The sequence below is a fragment of the Triticum urartu genome, chromosome 5 (assembly GCF_003073215.2).
Source record: "Triticum urartu cultivar G1812 chromosome 5, Tu2.1, whole genome shotgun sequence".
NCBI lineage: Eukaryota > Viridiplantae > Streptophyta > Magnoliopsida > Poales > Poaceae > Triticum > Triticum urartu.
Window position 1 is genome coordinate 495,795,275 of NC_053026.1, and position 19,627 is coordinate 495,814,901.

The 19,627-nt window shown below is 46.0% G+C and overlaps 1 pseudogene; it reads right to left on the reverse strand.

Annotated features, from left to right (window-relative positions):
* Positions 1–12,591: 12,591 nt before the first annotated feature.
* On the reverse strand, positions 12,592–14,637 carry LOC125556428 (annotated as a pseudogene).
* Between the last annotated feature and the right edge of the window lie 4,990 nt (positions 14,638–19,627).

Here is a 19,627-nt window from a genome sequence, read left to right on the forward strand (position 1 = left end):
GGAAAAGAAAAAGAAGAGGTAAAACTAAGTTGCTCCTTTGACAAACTAGTGAAACCAAAGAACCTTGAGAGGTTGAACTCATTGAAAGAAAGAATACAACAGCGATGAAAAAAGTTGAAACACTCCGTTTGAAAAAGAGGAACAAGGAAGAACAAATTCGAACAGCACTCCGGTTGAGAAGGGATGCAAGACTTGATAAGGCGAAAAGAGCTTGAGGAAAAAGGACACAACACTCCGGTTAAATGGATAAACCAAGAAAAGAACACGATCCTGACAAAACGAAAAGATGGGTTGAAGAGAGCAACATCGTAATGCCTCCAGAACAAAAGTAAGAATGGAATCAAAAGAACGGAGGGGAAAACAACATCTTCTACCTCAAAAGAGCTTGAAAAGCATCTTTAGGACAAGAGTCGAACAGAGTTGTTGGAAAACCAACAACGAAAAGAGAAAGCTTGTTATGGACTTATAGAAGCCATCTCAAAATTATGAGGGGTGAAATTCTGCCACTACGGGAAAAAGAATTGGAATGGATATGACCAAGGAGACGAGAAAATATTTCACCGGGAGGATAAAGAAGAACTTGGATCATTTATGAGCACCATAAATAGCAAAATCCTTAGGGAAAGCTTTAGGTGAAATATAACCCAAGATAACTCCAACGAAGAGATTGATGGATTAAAATACCCCATTCTTAACACATGTGAATCATGAAACATGAACTCAAAATTATCAAGAATGACATAATACCACCTCAAATGATACGGTAGAAAGAATTGAACTCCGGATTGCAAGATGAAGAATGCTTGAACTCCACTGAAGTGAAGAGAATGTTGATGAACGCTTCGAGAAGGAAATAAAACCTCGATGAACCATCATGTAGGACATCCATGAGGAACTCCGGTAAACAAAATGATGATAAAAGCAAGAGAAGTTGAAAACACAAGGTGAAACCTAATGATAAAAGCAAGAGAAGTTGAAAACACAAGGTGAAACCTTGTAATGATTTAGAAGGATCTTTGCGACGAGATAAAGTGGAATCTTGGAACTCCAGAAAAGAAAGATGAAACAAGTGAAACCGAGAATTTGAAGAGCCTCCGGAATAAGGAATTGAATTTAATCGATGAAACAAGAATAAGAATTACATTATGCTTATCCTTCACCAATTTAAATTGATGACAAACAATGGATTTGGCATATTACTTATTCTCGTAGAAAGGATTAAGATAGATATAGCGTAAACTTGAGAAGGTCTTCCACGAACCACCGGTAGGATGAAACAACGAAAGAATGGATATGATAAACGAATGACGAGAAGTCTTGAACAAACCACCGTAAGAATTGAAAACGATTGAAGTAAAGATAAAGAAAACACCGGGAAGAATTTGCAAATGAACGAAGATGCTTGAGAGAATTTAGATACAAGTGAACGAAGGGATCACGAACTGATTAGAGAATATTTGAATGATGCACTGGTAAGATTGGAGGATGATAACTGAAAGCTGAGAAAGGAAAAAAAACTGAAATGATGGACTCCGGCTACTCAAACTGAGAAGACTCTTGAATTGCTCCGGATGGGTGAAAAGAAATCTCACAATCAAAACCAATTATGAGAGTATGGCAGCAAACTAAAACCACGAATCTTGAGGAGAGTGGAGCAAGATTGAGAGGAAAAATCTTCTTCGGTCTTCAAGTGTTATGAAAGACGATGAGAGACACCACCGTGAATTATTGAGGCATGCCGGAATGAAGAATGGAAAAGTTGAGCCAACGATGAAAATAATTTGACAGACCTTGGAGAAAGACATTTGACTGATGACAGTTCATTCTTACGTCAAACTTCGAAAAGAATTTGGGAGTAACTCCGGGAAAAATTAGAAGAGACAGGTAAGATCCTGGGAAAAGACCTGTGGGTTAGGGCCCACTCAAAAGATACACCGTTGAACAATTACTTTAAAAGAGAGATTGCACCGGTTGAATTAAATGGCTTGAATGAGATAACATCCTCGAAAGAGCTTGAACGAAAGCAGAGTGGAAAACACGAATCATCGAGATATCTTGAGCACTCCGGAACAATAGAATAACGAGCGTGGAATAACTGAATATAAGGTGCACCGGCATGAGAAAACATTTGAAATACGGAAAAGAATATGAACAACACCGAAAGCTTGAATTGGATCCACCGGAGAAGAAAAGGCAAATATTAGTATCTTCACGAGAATCACCGGATAAGAACATTGAAGGAGAAGAATGGAGAGACTTCACATCAATAAGATGGATACTCGATAAAGAAATCCGAGTCCTAGGCGAAACAAGGGTGGGAGGGTGGGAAAACAAAGACAACTTGGAATGGATGAACGAACACCGTTGAGAAAGCTGAGATTGGATCTTGCGGATGTTGAAATGTTCGGATCCACTTGAAGAGAAACACACCGGTGAAAAGGATTGACATGACAAACTCGATTATCAAGAAGGATTAGTATTCACATGAGAACACCACTTAGGAAAGGTATGGAATCAACATTTGACTTCGAAGCAACTCGAATACCACACTCAAAACAAAACAAGGATTGGCTTTCAGAATAAGCCAGAACAAACATATGATAGAGATTTCGTCCGAAGTTTTCGTGGTGGGGTCTACACGGGCTTGATCGTACAGCACCATCATGTACAAGGCAGTGCACATGACATACGAAGCGTCCCCGAGTCGGCATAGCCAAGGACTCTTTAAGACACAACGAGACCACTGTAAAACCGTCCGTGAATAGGCGGACCACTAGACGTCGAACCCCAATTTCATATCATACATCTGTCGGAAAGATATCCTAGGAGCTACTTGAATTCCCACTTATAAACTCCCGAAATTTTCCGGTTATGCAATCAGGTGTTGGGGATACAGGGGAAGCATAATATCTCACCCAAAACTAACAAATCCTACATCCAGCTGTATCCGTCCTTCAACACATAACCAAGAAACCTTTGGAAATCGTCTACCTCAACCTTCGAAAAGCATCTTTATACGAGTTATGGCAATACTCCCGAACTCCCGCCCCAGTACTGGGTGGCGTCAAGGTTATCTCACCAACGAACTGCATAAAAGAGATTTTCGATGTCGGCGAACTAAACTCAGGTATTCCAGAACTGCAACGATAAAATTGTGACGACAACACCTCGGAGCTCAACTCCCCGGGACACTGCCACAACCCCTAAAGACAGGAGGCACCAAGAACAATGTTCTCGTCACAAAACCATCGGAACGATTCCAAGATACCCGCGTGATCCTAAATCTTTTTTAGTGAAATTTGAGAAGAGAAGAGTCAAAACTCTACGTCAAGGTGCCTTACCAGAGCGATGAAGGGACTGGGGAGTAAAAAGAATTCCTAAACTCTCCGATATATAATTCCTAAATGACTCAAAACATTTTTCTAGACTCAACTCGACAGCTAATTCGATCAAGCAGTGGGGGCTCCTAAGGTCGGGGAAGGCTCTGATTACCAACTTGTAACGCCCTCGATGCGGCTATATCTCCCACGTGTTGAAGCACGACTTAGAGGCATAACCGCATTGAAAGCACTGTCGCAAGTAAGGTAATCTTCACACAACCCATGTAATACATAAGGGAAAGAGATACATAGTTGGTTTACAATCGCCACTTCACACAATACATGAATAAAGCATTACAACATCCAAATACAATCAAGGTCCGACTACGGAACCAAAATAAAAGAAGAACCCCCAAATGCGACAAGGTCCCCGATCACCCCCAACTGGGCACCACTAGTGATCATCAGGGAAGGGAAAGACACGTAGTATCGTTGAGAGTCCTCGTCGAACTCCCACTTGAGCTCGAGCGCGTCACCTGGAGCGGAATCATCAGGCCCTGCATCTGGTTTGGGAGTAATCTGTGAGCCACGAGGACTCAGCAATCTCGCACCCTCGCGATCAAGACTATTTAAGCTTATAGGTAAGGCAAGGTAAATATGTGGAGCTGCAGCAAGCGACTAGCATATATGGTGACTATCCTGTTCGCAAAAGAGAGCGAGAAGAGAAGGCAAAGCACGAGCGAGAAACTAGAGCAACCTGCGCAAACATTACTCCAACACCGTGTCCACTTCCCGGACTCCGCCGAGAAGAGGCCATCACGGTAACACACTCAGTTGATTCATTTTAATTAAGTTAAGGTTCAAGTTATCTACAACCGGACATTAACAAATTCCCATCTGCCCATAACCGCGGGCACGGCTTTCGAAAGTTCAAATCCCTGCAGGGGAGTCCCAACTTAGCCCATGACAAGCTCTCACGGTCAACGAAGGAATAGACCTCCTCCCGAGACGTTCCGATCAGACTCGGTATCTCGGTTCTTCAAGACACTTCGACAGGTTAAAACAAATCCAGCAACACCGCCCGAATGTGCCGACAAATCCTGATAGGAGCTGCACATATCTCTTTCTCAGGGCACACTCAGATTATCTTAGGTACGGGTAGGCCAGCCCAGAGTTGCCCCTGGTGGCCACTGGCAGCTGACAGGTGGACCAACACTCAGAGGAGCACTGGCCCGGGGGGGTTAAAATAATGATGACCCTTGGGTCCGCGAAACCCAAGGGAAAAAAAGGCTAGGTGGCAAATGGTAAAACCAATGTTGGGCATTGCTGGAGGAGTTTTATTCAAGGCGAACTGTCAAGGGGTTCCCATTATTACCCAACCGCGTAAGGAACGCAAAATCCGGGAACATAACACCGATATGACGGAAACTAGGGCGGCAAGAGTGGAACAAAACACCAGGCATAAGGCCGAGCCTTCCACCCTTTACCAAGTATATAGATGCATTAATTAAATAAGATATATTGTGATATCCCAACAAATAAACATGTTCCAACAAGGAACAACATCTCCATGTTCCAACAAGGAACAAACTTCAAACTTCACCTGCAACTAACAACGCTATAAGAGGGGCTGAGCAAAGCGGTAACATAGCCAAACAACGGTTTGCTAGGACAAGGTGGGTTAGAGGCTTGGTTCAACAATATGGGAGGCATGATAAGCAAGTGGTAGGTATCGTAGCATAGGCATAGCAAAAGAGCGAGCAACTAGCAAGCAAAGATAGAAGTGATTTCGAGGGTATGGTCATCTTGCCTGAAATCCCGCAAGGAAGAAGAACGAGTCCATGAAGAAGACAAACGGACGTAGTCGAACGGATCCTCACAAACGCGATGTTAATCGGAACCAACCCGAAGAAGCAACACCGAGAAAGAAGCAAACAACATAGTAAACAACCACACATAACATGGCATGATGCACAACAAGTATGATGCATGTCCGGTTTAATGAAGCATGGCATGGCAAAGTGCACAAGCAACCCTACAAATTAAGTGGAGCTCAATATGCAACGAGTTGCATATTGACGAAACACCATGACAAGTTATTTAGTTCAATCTCGTCTATGTACCCAACAATATTAAATGTTGTTAATCATGGCAAGAGGGTGAAGCAAAGTAAAACTACCTATCTAGTCATTTAAATGGGGTCGGATATAACAAACACCAAACCCGGTAAATCCCCATATGCATATTTTAGATTTGGTATTGTTCTTCCCTAAACACAAATTTTAGAGTTTTTAAACATGCAAAACAAGTAGACCATGTTAAACTAGGCATTTTCTACCCCATTTACATATAAAGTTTATTTAAATCCGAGTTACGGTTATTTAGTTATGAATTAAATCATTTTAGCATGGCATTTAAGCAAGTTTAAACAAATTGCATTTTAAACATTTCAAACATGCATGAAAGTTGCATATTATGGAACTAGATGCAAATCTAAGCATTTAACATGTTTGAATCATTTTAATCCGATGCACGGTTCATGAGTTATTAAATGCACGAACTCTAGGGACTTTTTTGCAAATCTGCAGTCTCAGGATAAAAGGAAAAACGTCCAGGCAGAAAAAATATAGAGCTGGGCCGAATCTGGAGCGCTGCTCACATTGGGCTTGGCCCGTTAGTGGAAGAGGCTGGGCAGGCCGGATCTATCTGGGCCTTGGAGGCGCTGGAGAGGAGGCAGCCCTAGGCACGCACTGGGCCTTGGCACTGGCGGTTCAACGACGATTAGCGGCTCCTGCTGCTCGATCTGGACCAGGAAAAATAGAGGCCGCTGATGCGGGCGACAGTCAACGGCGACGCTCGAGCAGCAAGGAGGCGGAACTTGCGGGGATGAACCATGCGAGGCTGGAGATGTTCGTGGAGGTCAGGAACGGGCGCGAGGATCTCCGGCAGTACCCGAATGGTGGTGCGGGGAAGCAACGAGCTTGAGGGCCGGCGGAGCTCTGGAGCATCAACTGGAGGCGCTGGTGTTCCTGCGAGAGAGACCGGGGTCTTAGAGAGGAGCACGCGGAGGAAGGAGAGAAACGGGAGAAAGAGAGTCAGGGGTCAGGTGCTGCTGCTGTCACTGGCGACAAGCACCGGCACGGGCGGAGGCCTTCGGGCGTGGGAGAAGGAGCTCGAGCTCTGGTTGCTGCTGGTCGAGGAGGGCCAGGCGACCAACGGGCAAAGCCGCCTGGTAGTAGCTGTAGAAGACGGTGGCGATGGGATCTTGAGGCCGAGCCTAGGCCATGGCAGCTTCCTTCTGTTCCCTTGCGAAAACGGGACCAAGCGATGTGTGAGAGAGAAGCATGGGGAGGAAGGGAGACAGGGCGCGGTCGCTTAACTCGTGGTCGCCGGCGATGGCGCCGGTCGTCGGCCGACGAGGCGCGATGGAGGAGCACGGGGCTCGGGCAACCGATTGGTGGGGATGGATTTTTGGATCGGTTTGTTGGTTGGTTGGGTAAAGAAAATGAGGAGGATCTGGATCGGGGAAGAACCCGAGGTGGAAGGAGACAAGAGGAGTGGCGGCGACAGCTAGGAGGATCCCTAGAAATTAGGGATTTGGTCACGGTTTATATATAGCGGGTAGTTTAGTCTAGGGTCTATCTCGTCCCTCCGATCGTAATCGGACGGACGGAAAAAAATATGTTAGGAAGCCCAAATGAGAAAACGGAGACATTTTGTAGATTTTTGGGGATTATCCGGACACAACGATGGCGACAGTCCGGGTCGGGTCCGGGACAGATTTCGGACGGCGCGCGGGAGGAGGTCCGCGGGCTGCACGAGAGAGGTTTAGGTAGGGCCTGGCGGTGAGAGGTAGTGGCAGAAGGCAAAGGTCTGAGAAGAAAAAAGGAGAGGCCGGCGACTGATTTCCGGAGACCGAAAACAATCCGACGTTAGACCGACTATAATGCCACTATAGTTTAAACGGTTGGGCTATCAAACGAATTCCGAATGCGATGAAACTTGACAGGCGGTCTATCTTACACTATAATAAGACCACACGTCACTCTCATCCCATTCCGAGAACATTTCCAGCCACTTAGAAATATATTTCGGACGTGCCGCGGGCGCGTGCAAGTGTGTCTGGCCTCAGAACGGACAACGGGACGAAATTGGGGAAACCTGGACGAATGCAAGTTTTGAAAACATGGATGATGCAATGCATATGACGACATGAAAGATGCAACACGCAAGCGAATGACAAAGCAACGACAGCGAATAACCTGGAGGACACCTGGCACATCGGTCTCGGGGCGCTCGGGGCGTCACAGTCCGGGTCTCCCAGTTCCTTCCGTTGTCCGTTCTGAGGCCAGACTCACTTGCACGCCCCCGCGGCACGTCCGAGATATTATTTTATAAGTGGCCAGAAAATGTTCTCGGAATGGGATGAGAGTTGGCGTGTGGTCTTGTTATAGTGTAGGTAGACCGCCTGCCAAGTTTCATCGCAATCGGAGTTCGTTTGACGCCCCAACAATTAACTATAGCGGCAGTATAGCCGGTCTAACGTTGGACGTTTTCGGTCTCCGGAAACAGTTGCCGGGCCTCCCTCTCTTCTCTTCTCTCAGCTCGAGACCGTCTACACAGCCCACGACCTACCACCAGGTCCAACCTAACCTCTCTCGTCAGCCCGCGGCCATCCTCGCGCGCGCGCCCGAAAGCTGTCTTGGACCCGACCCGGACAGTCGTCACCGTTGGGTCCGGATCATCCCCAAACATCTACAAAACATCTCTGCTTTGTTAATTGGACTTCCTAACATATTTTTCTTCTCGGACCGTCCGATTTTTATCGGAGGGACCAAATAGCCTAACATCTAATCCCCTACCTATATAACCAGACAAAACCCTAAAATCTACGGATCCTGTCCCATCCAACCACTCATTCCCAAGCCGCCGCCACCCACCAACCTTTCTTCCTCGGGATCCCCTCATTTCCCCGATCCAATCCGCCAGCCCATGCCTCCATCGATCCCTACGCCCGCCTATCTAGCGCTCGATCCAGTTTCGGATCGAGGCAATCACCCCGCCTGACCAATCCCTCGTCCCCGTTTCCCCCTCACGTGGCGGCCTCGCGCCGGAGCTCTTCATCAGGGCCGAATCACCGGAATCAAGTCGCCGGCCGCCCGAGCTTCATGCGCCTCTGCCTCGAGGGCCTACTCCTCCCCAACCAGCGTCGCCTCTGGCCTCCAGCCGCCTTCAATCACCTGCTTCGCACGTCCCTGCACCCGCGAGCGTCCGAGGCCGCAACCTCCTCCTCACCATGACCACCTCTCCTCGCCGACCTGCTGGACCTCGCCGCCTCTGCGACAGAGCTCGCCGGAGCAAGCACCACCAGGCATCCCCGCATCCTACCTCTCTTCTCTCCGGCCTCTTCTCTCTCTTCCCCTTACACCTCTCTCTGTGACTTGCCGCAGCAGGGAACCGCCATTGCCCGTCCTCGGCCGGATCCTGCTGTCAGGGCCCCGTCCTCGCCGCCGGCAACCCCAAGTTCCGCCGTCGATGTCGTTCCCCTGCCATGGCGCCTCAACCTCCTCTCCAGCCGTGCACCAAGTCCCTGGAGCCGCTGCCCTGCTTCCTGCCTTGGTCCGCCATGGATGGCCGGCTCTGCCAAGCTCCGCCGCCGTTGTCTGGAACAACCTCCTGCCCGGATTCGTCCAGCCCCGTCTTGCGTCGCCTCCTGCAAGCTTCAGCTGCTCTGCTTCCTCCATGCCGCCGGCCTCTGCAATGGCGTGGATGCAAGCGCCCACATCGGTTGACTAGGCGGTTAACCCACCCAAGCGGGTCGCTGCACTTCCACTTTCGGGCTGAGGCCCAATGTGAGCACAAATCCAGCCCCTCCTCTCTGTTGGGCCAGACAGATTCGGCCCAACGCATGTTTTTTTTCTGAACGTTTTTCCTATTTTTCTTCAGAGAACGCTGTTTTGCAAATAGGCCCCTAAACTTCATGCATATAATAACTTAATAACCGTGCATCGGATTAAAACAATTTATATATGAAACTTGCTTAGAATTTTGTCTAGTTTCATAATATGCCATTTTCATCCATGTTTAAAATGTTGTTTGTTTAAATTTTCTCCTATGTCGTGCTAAAATGCTTTAATTCATAACTAAATAACCGTAGCTCGGTTTCTAACAAACTTTATATGTAAATGGGGTGGAATAATGCCTAGTTTAACTTGGTGACATCACTTTGCATGTTTAACAACTCTAAAATTGTGTTTAGAGCAGATCAGTACCAAACCTAAAATATGCACATGAGGAGTTTCCGGACTTGTTGTTTTGTTGTTTCGGCCTCATTTAAACTTGCCTAGATAGGTAGTTTTCATTTGCGTCACCCTCTTGCCATGTTTTACAACATTTAATATTGTTGGGTACATAAATGAGATCAAACTAAATAACTTGAATGTGGTGTTTCGTCAATATGCACCATTGCATATTGAGCTCCACTTAATTTGTAGGATTGCTTGTGCACTTTTGCCATGCCATGCTTCATTAAACCGGATATGCATCATACTTGGTTGTGCATCATGCCATGCTTATGTCATGGTTGTTTACTATGTTGTTTGCTTCTTTCCGGTGTGGCTTCTTCGGGTTGGTTCCGATAACGTTGCGTTTGTGAGGATTTGTTCGACTACGTCCGTTTGTCTTCCTCATGGACTCGTTCTTCTTTCTTGCGAGATCTCAGGCAAGATGACCATACCCTCGAAATCACTTCTATCTTTGCTTGCTAGATGCTCGCTCTTTTGCTATGCCTATGCTGTGATACCTACCACTTGCTTATCATGCCTCCCATATTGTTAAGCCAAGCCTCTAACCCACCTTGTCCTAGCAAACTATTGTTTGGCTATGTTACCGCTTTGCTCAGCCCCTCTTATAGCGTTGTTAGTTGCAGGTGAAGATTGGAGTTTGTTCTTTGTTGGAACATGGATATTTTGTTGGGATATCACAATATCTCTTATTTAATTAATGCATCTATATACTTGGTAAAGGATGGAAGGCTCGGCCTTATGCCTGGTGTTTTGTTCCACTCTTGCCGCCCTAGTTTCCGTCATATCGGTGTTATGTTCCCGGATTTTTCGTTCCTTACACAGTTGGGTTATAATGGGAACCCCTTGACAGTTTGCCTTGAATAAAACTCCTCCAGCAAGGCCCAACATTGGTTTTACCATTTGCCACCTAGCCTTTTCTTTCCCTTGGGTAGGCCTGCCCAAGGGTCATCTTTATTTTACCCCCCCCCCCCCCCGGGCCAGTGCTCCTCTGACTGTTGGTCCAAATTGAGCTGCCTGCGGGGCCACCTCGGGGAAACTTGAGGGCTGGTTTTACTCGTAGCTAGTCTCATCCGGTGTGCCCTGAGAATGAGATATGTGCAGCTCCTATCGGGATTTGTCGGCACATCTGGGTGGCTTTGCTGGTCTTGTTTTACCATTGTCGAAATGTCTTGTAACCGGGATGCCGAGTCTGATCGGATTGTCTTGGGAGAAGGAATATCCTTCGTTGACCGTGAGAGTTTGTGATGGGCTAAGTTGGGAAACCCCTGCAGGGATTTGATCTTTCAAAAGCCGTGCCCGCTGTTATGGGCAGATGAGAATTTGTTAATGTCCGGTTGTAGAAAACCTGAAACTTAACTTAATTAAAATGCACCAACCGCGTGTGTAACCGTGATGGTCTCTTCTCGGCGGAGTCCGGGAAGTGAACACGGTGTTGGAGTAATGCTTGACGTAGGTTGTTCTAGGATCACTTCTTGATCATAGTTGTTCGACCGTGCTTTTGCCTTCTCTTCTCGCTCTCTTTTGCGCATGTTAGCCACCAAACATGCTAATCGCTTGCTACAGCTCCACATCATACCTTTACCCTTTCTATAAGCTTAAATGCGAGGGTGTGAGATTGCTGAGCCCCCGTGACTCACAGATACTTCCAAAACCAGTTTGCAGGTGCCGATGATATCGTGCAGGTGACGCAACCGAGCTCAAGGAGGAGCTCGATGAAGATCGTGTCCGTTATGTTGTTCCGTTTCAGTTGATCAGTAGTGGAGCCCAGTCAGGACGACCGGGGATCTGTGTGGCATTTGGGGTAGTCTTCTTTTATTTTGGTTCCGTAGTCGGAACTTGATTGTATCTGGATGATGTAATGCTTTATTCATGTATTGTGTGAAGTGGCGATTGTAAGCCAACTATGTATCTCTTTCCCTTATGTATTACATGGGTTGTGTGAAGATTACCTCACTTGCGACATTGCTTTCAATGCGGTTATGCCTCTAAGTCGTGTTTCGACACGTGGGAGATATAGCCGCATCGAGAGTGTTACATTAGCGATGAAAAAGGTAGTTTTCTGGCAGCCCAATGCAAATATATCCCGAATGCGCTTGATGTTGTCACTGCGGAAGCTTCGGCAATGAGGGATGGCCTCATATTTGCTAATTCACTTGGTTTCAACCGGGATGGCCTCATATTTGCTAATTAATGAACCGCGAACCAAGTAGCGCATGTGCTAGCTAATTATGCTTTTTGTAATAAATCTTGTAACACTTGGACTGACGAACCTCCGTCTTGGCCCGTTTCCAAGATTTTGGACGATGCGTTTAATAAAGCTAACCATGATGGCCTTCCCTAAAAAAAAAGATACCTATTATGGAGGGGTGCCTCCGAACAGACACCTCTTCTTCCCACCTCTCCTAGATGTATATATACTTGAGAATCAATAGAAACCAGGACTGATCGTCCATTCACTTTCAATCCTCTGTAAGATCTCATCTCATAGATATATGTCACCAGCATAAAACCACCTCTACGAGCTTCAGCGAGAAGACCAAGTTGAAATAGAGTAGAACCTGATCTCACTGAATCACTGATGCTTCATCATCAAAAGATTACGGTAGATCTCTACGCTTGCGTGTTATCAGTCGACAAGTTCCTTCTCACATAGAAGGAATGGAGTGCCCGACAACAATGTTAGCGCTGGCTGGGATCGTCGTCCGGCACCAAAAAAAAAAAAAAATCAGGCCCACGGGAGATGGTGTAGCTGCAGGAGGACTACACTACCAGGGCCGGGATTCAGTTGTCTGAGATTTCTCAGGAGTGTAGAGTTAGTCACAAATTAGTACTACTAAATTTGTAGCATAAATGCACAATGTTTTCTTATCTGAGAGTATTTCTTATTCGTTGCAGATGGTAAAAAATGTGTTGTCCCTGATATGGGCGAAAAATGACACTGTCAGAGAGGCTCTTGGTATCCACAAGGTAATTGGCGACTCAATAGACATTGTTGCTTCCTGCTTGGTATGGTATGGTTGATCATCATATTCTAAGTACTAATTCAATGCTATTGGATTTCGGTGGAATATATTTTCATACCATGTATATTTGGTATTGTAAGTTCTTGTAAAAGTTGATGAAATTTTATAAAATTTGACTTAGGACAAACTGATATGCCCTATACTTTGTGATTGGGGGAGTACTATCAATAACATTTACTGCTTCGTCGTGGGCACCGGGACACGGGGGACGGCCAGAACCGTAAGATCAAACTGCAGCCTTGCAGAGATCCCGAATGCCTCCGTCATGTCCAGACGATCCTTGCCCGGCAGCTTCCAGTCGAAGTGAAACAGGAACCCTGCAAGCGCGAGCTCAACGTGCGCCAGCCCGAATGACATGCCAGGGCACACCCGCCTCCCAGCACCAAACGGCAGGAACTCGTGGTTCGTCCCCTTGAAGTCCCGCTTATCCTGCTCAAACCTTTCAGGCGCGAACACGCCCGGGTTGTCCCAGTGCGCCGGGTCCCTGCCGATCGCCCACGCGTTCACGATCACCATGGCCCCTCTTGGTACGTCGAAGCCCAGGACTTGACACGGCTTCTCGCATTCGCGAGGGAGCAGCAGCGGCACCGGAGGGTGCAGCCTGAGCGTCTCCTTGATGACTAGCCGCAGGTAGTGCAGATTTGGCAGGTCGGCTTCTGTCACCGTGCTACGGCCAGCGAGTGCTGCTGCTTGCCGGACCTGGTCTTGCACCTTCCCCATGACTGCCGGGTTCCGCAGCAGCTCCGCCATCGCCCACTCCAGCGTGGTAGCTGACGTCTCGCTGCCCGCGCCAAACATGTCCTAATTGTTACAACACAACCGAAATGATTAAAAAAAGGGACCATGCATGTTAGAGTAACAGCAATGTGCATGCCATTCGCGGGCGGATCGAATCGGATCATGAATAACTTGATAGAGCTATGGTTACCAGCAGGACCGTCTTGATGTTTTCTGTGGTGAGTGGATACTGGGAATCCATTTCCGCCTGAAGCCTCAGAAGCACATCCAGGAAGTCTTCCTCTTTGGCTTGGTCGGCAGCCCTGTCCTCCTGGCGCTCTCGAATGATGCGGTCCATCATCTGCTTCATGTCTTCGCTATGGCGCCTTATGCGGCCGGGGACGCTGCTGAGGAGCAGGACGAGCCGCCAGGAGGGAAAGAGGTCGGGAAGGGTCATCCCGGGCACGATCCTCAGCAAGTCCTGCAGCACGCGCAGGTACCTGTCCCGCTGTCTGAACCGGCTCCCAATGACGGCGCGCACCGTCGAGTCCGCGAGGTACGCCGATATACCTTTGGTCAGGTTCACCGGCGAGCCGGACGCCGAGGCCTCCGCCACGGCGCGCAGGAGGCGGCCGAGCTCCTGCTCCCGGACGTAGCGGAAGGACTGGACGCTGCGGGAGCTGAGGAGCTCGTTGGTGCAAATCTTGCGGAGCTGCCGCCAGCCGTCGCCGTAGGGCGCGAAGACCAGGCCCTCGTTGCCCTGGAACGCGAGCCTCTGCATGGAGGTCAGCGGCCTCGACGCGAAGTTGGCGTCGTGGACCTTCATGATCTCCCGCGCAGCATCCGAGGACGACGCTACCACCACCACCAGCTCGCCGAGACGGAGCTTCATCAGCGGGCCGTAGCGCCGCGCGAGGCTGCTCAAGGCACGGTGCGGGACAGTGCCCGCGAGGTGGTGCAGGTGGCCGATGATGGGCAGCGCCCACGGCCCGGCGGGTGCCGCCTAGCGCTCGGGTCTCCAGCAGCCGAGCATCTGGGCCTCAAGAACAGAACCAGGATAGCCACGAGAAGCACGAGAAACAAGTGCAGCTGGAGGTCGGCATCCATGGCAGATTACAATTCGATTGAGATTGCTCGAAATGCCTGACTTCTGTAGTAGACTAGTAATTGGACTTTATGTTAGCTCTCTCTCACAATTAACACAAGGTGTTCTTTCTGGAAGAAGATTGGATTCTGCAAATAACAAAACCTGCATTGATCTCACCTCGTATTCTCATGTTACAAGCTGAAAGACATTGTGAGTCTATTTCGGTGTAGAGCCCATATCCTTTTATAGCCCGGTGCACCTTTTTTTAGTGTATAAACACTCACTGGCATGTCGCCCGTATTTACATCAGTTTGCACTCTCCACCCTATGCATTCGGCGTTGATGGATACGTCATACACGGGTCAGGTTTCGATCAAAACAGCTATATATGTTTTTTGAGATGAAAAACAGCTATATATGTCATCTCAAACTACCGTTAAAGATCAAAGTATTCCTCCGGTTAAGTACAAATGGCATGGGAGCACATGCTGTAGTTTTTGTTACGAGCAAGAAACTACACATGATCTTCTTGTTTATTGCAGTTTGGCATGTGTATTGCATTTCCCATTGTGTACTTAGTTTTTTTTTTTTGCGAAAAGGAACATATCTATTATAAAGATTCACCAGAAGTATAAAGCACATGAAACATAATAAAAGTTACATCAAGGTCCATGGACCACCGGTTAATCACTACCGCCGCCAGAACGAGCCGCCGACATGCCGCCGTCACCGCTCTCATACCGAAGCCGACCTGACCTTGTCGATGAGAGCTAGGAAGTCTTCATGCACATGCCCCTATGAACCGGCGCCCTGGAGCTGTAGTCGTCGTTGTTGAATTCTTGAATCTATCTAAAGAATCTGACACCAAATCTCCTTGTTGCGTACGCACAACGAGAAACCCTAACCTCGCCGCCCTAAGGAGCTAGCAGAAATCTACGTCAGAGCTCCATCTAACCTGTGCTGACAGACAAACTTGAGGAGGATCAGAGTCTGAAAGACCGACTCGAAGAATAAACACCGCCATCCGTCCGAGCGTCGCCCTTGCGAGGACTAAAACCCTAGCAATCTACTAGCTGGAGCCGAGGCATCAGGATTCCCCTCCCCACCACTGGCCGCCGGAGCGGTAGGCGGAGGAGGCGAATGCACGGGATCCTGGTGGAGATCGAGGGGAGGAAGGTTTTCCCTCATTCGCCATGTGAGACGGGAAAGAAAAGCGATGTCTGTGTGTACTTGGCATTTAATATGACATCCACCTCATAATACATCACACATTTTTGGGTATTGGTTGCAAGGGGGTGAAAAATCTCTAAGGCCACTTGTTATGGTCAGGTAATAGTTGGCTGCGTCATAATGCAATACAAGGAACCGATGGAGCTTGGCTTGTAGCAAACAACTCGAATTGATTAGCGTAGAATGTATGTCCCAATTTGGATGATGTATCAATGATAGACTACTTATTATGTGTTGTTGTCTTAGTTAACATGTTTAATGTTTTGATGTGTCGGACTTCCCATTATTTGCTGAGGTGATTGTTTGGCAACTTTGTAATAACATTGTGATGAATATGTTGTAGGCATCTATGATACATAGGCCAGGGTAATAAAAGCTTCAATTATCTTTTAAAAACAAGAACATATTATAGGTTTATATTTCTTCATGCCTTTTTAACCTCCTTACATTGAATAGGTGAACGGCATCATTGTCAAACCGGTAACACAATATATACTATACACTATGGTCCCTAATTTTGAAGGCCTCACAATTAATTGAGGTCTTCAATTTCAAATTGGGTCATCTGATTTTAACTGGGTCAAGAATTTCTCAAAGATCTATCTCATTCAATTCTTTTAAAACACTATGCTCCCTAATTTATAAGGTCTCGCAATCAATTGAGGTCTGAATTTTGGAATTGGTCATCTGATTTTGACGGGTCAAATTGTTCAAGGAGCTATCTTATTCAATTCTTTCAATTCACTATGCCCCGTAATTTTGGAGCTCTTCATTTTGATTGAGTATTCAATCTTGCATTTGGTTCATGATTTATACTTGGCCAACGCAGAAATTTCTCCACATAAATATAAATTGATTAGCAGATAATATAGAATCACACCGCGAAAGACCCATCGAACCATCACATTATATAAATAAAAATAAAACACACTCCACCATCTCTCCCACTCGCCGAACACAATATTCCCTCAGTTTCAAAATATAATATGTACTAATTTTTTAGAAAGTCAAGTTTCTTTAACTTTGACCATGTTCAAAGCCAAAAATATCGGCATCCACAATACTAAATAAATAAAATATGAAAATTCATTTCATAATGAATCTAATGATACCGGTTCGATATTATGAATTTTGATATATTTCTCTGCAAACTCGATCAAACTCAAAGCAGTTTGACTATTTTAAAAAACTAATACAACATATATTTCTAAATATGGTGAGTAAAAAAATTACGATAATCCAACAACACCAACGGCGCACCCAAGCCTTCTACTCTATCACTATGCTCCCTAATTTTTAAGGCCTAACAGTCAATTGAGGTCTCAAATTTGGAATTGGGGCACCCGATTTTGACTAGGTCAACAATATTTTTTTGTCAAGGAGTTCTCTCATTCAATTCTTTGAATTCATTGTGCTCCCTAATTTTAAAACTCTCCCATTTGATTGAGGTACTTAATTTTAGATTTGGTTCACCATTTTGCTCGAATCAATGTTTTTAAAACCAATCGAAAACAACTAGCCTATAAAACATATCAATTTAGCACACCCTCTCTCTACCAAGAAAAAAACATCAATATGTGGTACTGTAGCACCAATCTAGTACATGCAGTCACCGGCGTAGAAATACACTATGCTTCCTAATTTTGAAGGCCTCACAATTAATTGAGGTCTCACATTTGAAATTGGGTCACCCAATTTTGACGGGGCCAACAATACATTATTTTTTCTCAAAGAGCTCTCTCATTCAATTCTTTTAATTCACCGTGTTTCTTAATTTTGGTGCTCTCCCATTTGATTGAGGTATTTAGTTTTAGATTTGGTTCCCGATTTTGACTGAATCGGTGATTTTTAAACCAATCGACAGAAACCAGCCTATAAAAACATATCAATCTAGCATATCCTTTCACTACCTAGAAAAAAATAAACACCAATGTATAATACTATAGCACCAATATAGTACATGCGGTTATCGAAGTAGAAAATTTTCTCATATAAGTATGGGTTGATTAGCAGATAACACATAACAACACCACGAAAAGCTTAGCAAAATATCACATTATAAATAAAAATAAAACGCACTCCATCATGTCCCCACTCACCAAACCAAATACACCATTGGTTTTAAAATATAACGTGCATTAATTTTTGAGCAGTCAAATTTCTTTAAGTTTGGCCAAGTTCAGAGCCAAAAACATCGACATCCATAATACTGAATAGAATATTAACAAATTTATTTCATGATGATTCTAATGATGCTAATTTGATATTATGGATATTGTTATATTTATCTACAATTTGGTCAAACTTAAAGATGTTTGGTTTTTGAAAAATTAATACACCTTATATTTTAAACAAAGGGAGTAGAAAAATTATGAAAACCGAATAACACTAATGACGTAGCAAAGCATGCCTAACCCTTTTAATAAGCATCAACTATGATCCAAGGCATTCGTAGACAAGACATTTGTGGTTTCCCAATAGAGATGTCATTAATGAAGAATAATCTGACAAAAGTTTGCCGCCCAGCTTTTCGACAGTGCTTCTTTATGAAGAGGAAACAAACAATCATCTTTTTTCTTCATGCTCATTTGCCATCCTTCTTTGGTGTACGATCCATATAGAATTTTACCTGCCTTCATCCACTTGTATAGCGGATTTGTTCGGTAACTAATTGGCTGGGATTCATGTTAAGTTTAAAGCACATATGCATGTGGGAGTGTGTGCTTCTCTTTGGGCATTATGAAACGGCCCTAATGACTGTCTTTTTAATAGAACAAAGATTCATATATTTTTGTAGGTTACTTTCCACTAGAAGATGAATCGTAATCCTTACTTCAGCGTATGGAAATGCAGGTGCATATGTCGCTTGGGTGTACCTGGCCATGGGCAGCCCGGCCCGGTCGGCCCGACCCGACCCGGCCCGAAAAAGCCCGACCCGGCCCGGCCCAACCTTGTCCATGGGCCGGGCTCGGGCCTAGGTTTTGAGCCCGAAGCCTGGGCTGGGCCGGGCCCGGGCCCATCGATTTTGCCATTTAAGGAAGAGGCCCAACCCATGGCCCGAGGCTCGACGAGCTTTTAGTGTGATGGGCTGGGCTCGGGCCCGATTTTTAGGCCCGACGGCCGGGACGGGCCGGGCTCGGGCCTGGTTTTTTTGCGTCGGGCTTTGGTTGGCCCGGCCCGAAGCCGGCCCGGCCCGAGGAATGGCCAGGTATACTTGGGTGCAACAGAAAAGAAACGGTAGCGTATGATACATTCAAGCAGTTTGGATGGTTGTCCAATAATAGACTATGTATAGGCATATTCTCGTATTGTACGCCGGTTGTGCCTTTTTTTTCTTGATGTATTCATGTTGTACTGTATGATGCTACTTGTACCTTTTAACTAATATGACTGTATGCATCATAATGATGCACAAGCCGGGGGTTATATCCTCTTCTTTTCTAAAAAAAAAGGTGCATCCCCCTTCTTGCCAAACAGGTGTGAAGTGCTAGGGAATTCTGTACACCTAACACTCTCTACTTATTTAGGCACAGAAGTCACCTGCTCCATCAACTTGGTTTCTGCGACGTGGAGCTTAGAAGCTTGTTTGACACAGTGCTCGCCTTATGCATTAAAGTGTCATGCCATAAAATCCACCATCGCCAACATGGAGCGAGAATTTGGGGCACACAAGTGCGGGGTACACATGTTCCTAATGTCCGCTTTTTATTTTGGCTTTGATTTTTAAAACTTTTATATCTTTTCAAAGAAAATTTCAAATTAAGTTCTGTTTTCACATTCGTGTTTCTCATGGCCAGCGTTTTTAAATAAAATTTATTGTTAATATATTTTGACGACTTTTAAAAGTTTCGATGTTGAAACTTAGTAAAATCAATTCTTTTGTGTCTACAACCGACAGAAAAAATTGATTAAAAATATGTCCTTGAAACTGGTTGAAACTCGACA